Consider the following 7,711-nt stretch of genomic DNA (forward strand, 5'->3'; position numbering starts at 1 on the left):
ATGTGTTCAGTCCAGGCGTTTGTATTTAAATTCAATTGTTTATTTAAATAGTAAAAAAGTTACTTGTATAAAAATTCTTTTAAATAAGCTGTCACACTTCTTCCCATGAGAAATATTTGGCCTTCAAAATTGAATATTAAATTTTCCAGATAAACAAAAAAGGATTAAGGTGTGTTTGAAATATTACGTTTTACTGTAAATAAAGTAGTGGAAGGAAGTAAAACAGAAACGAGATAAGACAAAAGTACCAAATTTCTATCATTTACATGAGGAAAGAGATTAAGACGACGGAATTTATTTTAGAAACACTCATAAAAAATATAACTTTTTGTAAATATAGAATAAATTAAATTAACTAAAAGACTATAAAGTTTATTCATTTATTTACTTATTTAATTTTACTCACTCACTTATTAAAAAAAGTTAGGATTCTTATCTTTAAATTTTTTTTCCTTTCTATTTCTATCTATTAAATAATGCATCTTCTCTACAATATATTTTAACAAAATTATTTCTATCTTTCTGTTTTCTTTTCTTTAATCACACTCTTGTTTTTTTTTTATTTACATGCCACTTTTTTAATTAGAAAAACATTGAAGAAATTGATGGAAAAAAACACATCATCAAGAAGAACATTAACTTCTGAAAATAACCCTATTAATAGAAAAATAACATAAAAATCATCAATACAATAATATAATAATCTCAAAACGTCAAAAGCAAAGAAAAATCAAAATTGTTATCTAATGAGAATAAGAGAATAATACCATATAAAAAATTGTATAATAAACCACTCTTTTTTGTCTTTTAATCCTAAATACACTCATATTCTTCAAAATAAAAATTTAACTCAAACCACATAACACTTTATTACATATACTTATCTAGAGTCTTTGAGAAAAGTGACTCGAATTTTAACTGAACTATATCTTTTATTTAATTAAAAGGATTAATATATACTACAGCATATTCTAGCCTTAATTTCCACCCTTTTCTTTTCTTTAATAACAAGCAATTCAAGGTAGGTGACAACTTGTTAAAAAAAATGGCCTCCATAAAGAAACAAACTTCTTTTCCAAAAAAAACAAATCATTTAAGTACAAGTGTTCATGGAATATGTTTACCTTTCCCCAAACCAATTTGAAAGTTTTGATAGGACTGTCTGTTTATACCCAATCAAGAATTATAATGTATGACACAAGCATTATGTTTACTTGATTTTTCGTTATATAGATGTGAGTGTTAATATTTAAAAATAAATAGTACTCATGAACATGTTAGATAAATAACTACATTTAAATATATAGTTGTGTTCATTTCTATGTATCGATAACACTTGTAATTCAAACTTAATTTCTAACATGAGTTAGATCATTGAGACACAAAAGTGAAAAACCATAATATTAGGTTCAGGAAAAGGGTAGAAATTTATGTACTGCTTTCAGTTTATGAATAGTGGACAAGTTTCAATGGCAATTGATGCGTATCCTAGAAATGAAGAATATTTTCTGTAAAGGAAAGAAGAAAAACTGATAGGAGTTGATAGTTCACAGTATCGCCCTCCTAAAGTCCACGAAAAGATGAGCTCAAGTACAGACCAGACACTGACAAAAGCCAGCTTGGAGATAAAGAGAAAAATATTAAAATTTGTATGTGGTGCTTACTTTTGAATGTAAATGGAATCTATGGTGCATGGAAAATTAGAGACCATGGTACGTTAGGTGTAACTCTTACCAACTCATTAATAAAGAGAACATTAACTCCGACAAAAATCTTGCATGAAAGAAATGTTGGAGTGTTTCACTAGCTTTTGGAATTTGGGCACCGCCACATATCACTGCACATTTCTATTGGAGAAACTTGGAGCGGAATATAGGGGATATCTCCACCTCTTTTTGAACCATTAAAAAGCTTCTTCTATAAAAAGCAAAGCACTGACCAAAACATTGTCTCCAAAGTCTTACAACACACTCATCACACTCTGTTACACACTAGAATCCTGCCAACTTTCATGCATGGCGTCCGATCAAATTCAACCTTAATTTATAATTCATACTTTTCTTTTTCTTTACATATAAAAAAACATACATCCAAAACTTTAAACGCGAATCAAATCTTTTTTGGAATGCATGTGTTAATTACTTTCCCGACCATCAACAAAACATCATATTAATTAAGCGAACCAATTGATATCCTAAGAGGAAATTAACATCCATATGACAGTGTCCCACAGTTTTCCCTTTTCATTGTTGCATTTGGAAAAAATAATGGTTCATAGGGATAGAAATGCTGGAACACATAGGGTAATGTCTTGACCAAATCTCCCTTTCGATAAGGCAAAGTTAGATGAGAAGACCAAAATGGTTTCCGCAACTAGACTGGAGTATATAGTACGTCCATAATTCAAGTCATCGTCCTCCAACTTCAACTTTTTATTGTTCTTAGTCCAAGAAACATATATACTAATTCTTTCTATTGTTGATGGAACTGATGCATTGGGGTTGTCAAGGGACAGAATCTGCAGGACGCTGTGTGACTTAGAAAAACAGGTTCATGGATAACTGCAGAACTGCATGCGCATCAGCAAAGGTTAAATTAAATAATATACAGTGGAACCAACCAATCATATTTGACTAAATAACCACAAATTATTCAGAGATTATATACGTAAATTTTCCACATTGTTAAACTTACACCCATTGATAACCATTGGTTAACCAATCATATCTGTAGGACCGTAGAAGAAGAAAAAAGGTTAGCAATCAAGATTAGTAATTTATCAAATAAAACAAATTCTTCTCGTTTTGCTTTAACAATTTATTTTGTCAAAATAAAGTACGATTTAACATTTTCAGGTTAATAAGACTTTATTACAATTTTTCTTATCAGCAATCAAAAAACTTTGTGCATATGTTAAGAGCATCTCCATGAAATAGAAAAATTAAAAGTCAATTAATATTATTAAAAGAACATGCCGATAGAAAAGAAAAAATAAATAAAAGAACACTAATCCCAAAACTTGAATCCCTGGAAAGCGATACAACTTCCTTCATCACTTAAAAAATCTTCTTAATGCAATCTTTAACTTAGAGTACAGAGTGTTATTTGGAATAAGGTGATTCCATTTTATACTAAACAGAGAGATTCAAAATAAGGTGATTTTTTTTTTATTAAACATGAAAGAGAACAATCAGAATATATACGAGTCCAATTTATATATAAAATAATGAAATAATCTCTAATTTAAAATTTTAAGACAATAAATTTATAAACTTTTGTTTTTATATAATATTAATTTTTTTTAATTTTTATTTAATGTAAGACTTAAAGTTATATCTAAATTCCTAACCATGAATTCTTAGTATTGTGACTTCTTTTCCAAACTAATCTTAAGTAAATTTTCTTTGTATCATTGTTGACCTTAACGGAAACACGTTTTCCTTTGTCAAAATCAATTGAGAAAGTTAAAACATTATTATTTTATTAAATGTATAAAGAGGGTAAGAAAATTAAAGGGGTCGATGCAACATTTTGAACTACTATGAGCTAATGAATTAATTATTTGATATCGTGACATCCTTCCCACATCGTCACCCGGTCTGGAATGAGTCTTACAAGTAAGTCGAAAATGTTAGGTACACATACTCCGATCATAATCTCTTAGCCAAATTTTGTCTGATGAAAAATACCAGAAATTCCAAATTGTATCAAGAATATTCTGATGATGTTGAGTTGGTGTATTATTAGTATTATTATTATTTGAAAGGGTAAATGAATTATACTTGAAAAGGTGAGTGCAGCACAAGAAGTGCCTGAATAAGCCAAGACAGAAATACAAAGCGATCCCACTTGGTGAAGGCAACAGTAGATGATGGTGAAGATGCCGCGTATGGAAGTGACAAAAGCACGAAAGGACCTTGATCGCTTGCTTTCTGGTGTTGGAGTCTTATGCTTAAATTTCATGGTGATGAAACTAAATTGTTGTGAATATTTAAACATGATAGCTAGGTAGGTGTTAGAAGGTAATAAGCTGACACTGAAGATTTGTTATGAGAGAGTGTTTAGTGATTGATGAATGATTTAGTTGAGAAATTAGAGTGTGCATGGGACCCAGAATTAGAATACTAAAATTGTTGTATGGGTTATGGGTGGGTGAAAGAGCATTATTATGAGAAGCAAAAGGCCATGTTCATTTGACCCTTGGTGTCGCCATCAAGAAGGGAAGGCCCTTTATCTGCAGCTTTGTAGCTAGTAGCTCCTACCATGATCGAGGAACAAGGAAACCCTAACAGTCCCTCTCTCTCCCCGCCCCCCCACTTGCATTATTCAAATTGCGCAGGTGTTCTCTGTTCCCTAACATGTGCTACATCATGTGAAACCCACATGTCACCCATACCACGTAATCAAATTGTCACATCCTGCCCAAATATCTATGTCAAACCAACCAAGTAGGCACAACCAGCACACTTTTTTTTTTAATTTAATTATTTCCTCTTTACTTTTTCATTTAATAATTAACTCATTTATAATTAATTATTCATTTATTAAACAAATAATTTTTTATTTTTTTAATATTACAAAATGATAATAGTAATAATATATAAAATGCTGATTTAATAACTGTAAAATTATTTTTTATCATAAACTTGTTAGATAAATAATATATATTTATATTATTTAGTAGACTAAATAAAATTAATTCAATTCATAAAAAGCTGAATATATTGAGTTAAGTGCAACCCACTTACGACCTCTAGGTTAATTCCAAACATACTGTATACCTACTTTTATTTTGCCAACTTTTTGTCTTCATTCTTCTTATACACAACAACCCAAACAAGGATGGTTTACTGTATTGTCTACCGTTTCTCTTATAGTGGACTATTTTATTAATTATTTTTTATATACTAAAAAATGATTTTATGACGAATTTGAGTTTTAAATATTAGATCGCGTATTTTATATATAGATTTAGATAATATTTATTATTTCAATTTGATTCATTCACATATATGTAAGATTATGAGTTTTTAAATATATTATCCTTCATCAACATTTTGAAGGTTACACAATGATAAATTAACAATATATTAACCTTAACAATAGTTTCTTAGAACACTCTAACCTCCAAAAATTCTTATCAACTACTGTGGTTCACAAGATAATTATAGTTAAAATTGTAATCTCAAAGTTCATGTTACAGCTATACAAAAGAATAATGAATGGTGCACTAATATAGAAAATACTTTTTATATGGATTTAAAATATATATTTTTATACCAGTTCTATGACTGGTATAAAAGCAAAAGATATAGAAATTTTTTCTTTTGTTTTAAAATTGGTGTAAAAAGTTTATACCGATTAAACGCACAACAAGTATAAAATCGCATTTCAAACAACGAAACCTTTCTATTCTAATTATTCAAACGTCTATCATAAATATCAACACTTCGTAGGATTTCAAGCAAATAAGATATTCTCATATTTTTTTTAACATAAATAGCAACAAAATCCAAATTACCATAAAAACACAAACTCCGAAATAGATGAAAAAAAGAAACAAAATTTGTTCTGGAAAATTAGTAAGCAAAGAGACCCTTTAACACCTTTTTTATTAGACAAGCTGTGAAAAAGTAACTCCTACCAGAAGTATAAGTAGAGAGAAAAGAGACCGCAATAAGTATGCTAAATTTGAAAATGATACATTGGTTACTTGTAAGGCAGACATTAGAAACATAATGGTAATAATATATTAAGATGTTTTGAATTAGCATCAAGACTTAGAATGAATTTTCATAAAAGTAAAATATGAAGAATGGGTGTAGAGGAGAGTGAAATAAAGAGGTTTTTAGTTATTCTTAATTGTGGAATAATGTCCATACCATTCAAGTAGTTGGGAATGTATGTGAGAGACAATCCAAGAAAACTAAAACTTTGGCAGCCAGTGATTAAAAAAATAAAAATTAGACTAACAAACTGGGAAGGAAGATAGTTATCATATGTAGGAAGAATATGTCTAATTAAATTTGTTATAACTACATTACCTTTGTATTATATGTCACTGTTTAAGGTGTTAATGTGTGTGAAGAGATTATAAGAATACAAAGAAAATTCTTATAAGAATGAACGAACGAAGAATAGAAAGATATATAGTTTGGATTCAATAAAGAAAGTTGTGTCGAAAAAAGAAAAAAATGGTGGAGTATTGATTAAAGATATCAAGTTATATTGATATCTTATTTATCCTAAATTTATTAAATCTTAATCATGTTTAATTCGTGTTTAGGTCAATAATATTGACGTCCTTAAAAATTTAAATCAAATAAAAATACAATTATGTCAATTTACTTTCTGAACATTCTCATATTATATATAACAAATTATTAGTGTGAGAGTTTCATTTGATCCATCGTAAGAAGAAAATCTTTACGTAGTGGCCCCTTGGATGTGTGTATAACTAGATGATAATGCATATTTTTGGATTCTCCAAAATGCAATAGATACACTTCATGTTCTGCTACCATCCCAAATCCCAGACTCGTTCCACAAATCTTACCAGAAAACCGTGTTGACAATTTTTCTGTTTTGTGTTACAAGGGACGATAATTATTTTATTAGAACAACAATAATTTTAATACTTACTCTACCATCATGCTCAAACCTACCAGAAACGAACCTCATGATATGTTAGTTAGTTGTACCATAGAGCATTAATTGTTCAAAGTGAAGGCGAATATGTAGAAAAAAACAGATTATTTAGGTTTTCCGGCACATGCATGTAGTTGACAATAATCTTGAAATCGACCAAAATTCCCAAGCTTGAAATTTTATAAAATGTAATCATAATTTGTTAATATGAGTCTGCCATTGACAATTAATGAAGTCCTTGGAAAGCTTTTCTTCACATGTAAGGATGATGGTTGGTATATTATTAAGATGGTTAGCAAGTAAGAACACATTTTTAATTACTTGATTATTTATTACAATAGATGACAACAGAATAATTAAGAAAACAAAGACTTACATCTTTTATTGAGAAGTAATGAGATCCTATATATATTATTAGTTTAAGTGGTTCCCCAGTCACCATCTACAAGGTTGTATCCATGAGAGAGAATGGGATTGGTGCAAATTAAATTCGAAGTTTCTTTTGGTAACATCTTCATTATTGACATATGTTTACATGCGATCAAGATATTCAATTCACAAAATATATATATATGATAATGATAGTCCAATGTTGAATTCACAAGCATAAAATAAACAAACAAAACATTAACTTTTGCACTTTAAAGGGAATTTAGCTTTAGATTACTGTTGTTGCAAAAAGGACTTAATCTTCAGGGGAGGTTGAAATAAGTCTCCGTAAAATAAAATTCAATAAATTAAAGTTATTTTTTAATATATATTAAATTAATTAATTAACGTAAGAATTTAAAATAGTAAAAAATTAATAATTAATGAGAGATGAAAATGGCGTATTTGAAAGGTACTTTCATCAATTTAGCATATAGATCAATATTTTCTATAATTACTTCAAATATTAAACAAAAAAATGAATAATTTTTTAATAATTATTATATTGAATCCCAAACATTAATTATTAAAAAATAAATAGAATAACTTACTCATTACCTTACCAACATTTTTCTAAATTTAAATATTAATATAACGCTGCATTGCCACTTAAGGCACATATTTATGTTTAGTG

The sequence above is a fragment of the Vigna angularis genome, chromosome 1 (assembly GCF_016808095.1).
Source record: "Vigna angularis cultivar LongXiaoDou No.4 chromosome 1, ASM1680809v1, whole genome shotgun sequence".
Classification (NCBI taxonomy): Eukaryota; Viridiplantae; Streptophyta; class Magnoliopsida; order Fabales; family Fabaceae; genus Vigna; species Vigna angularis.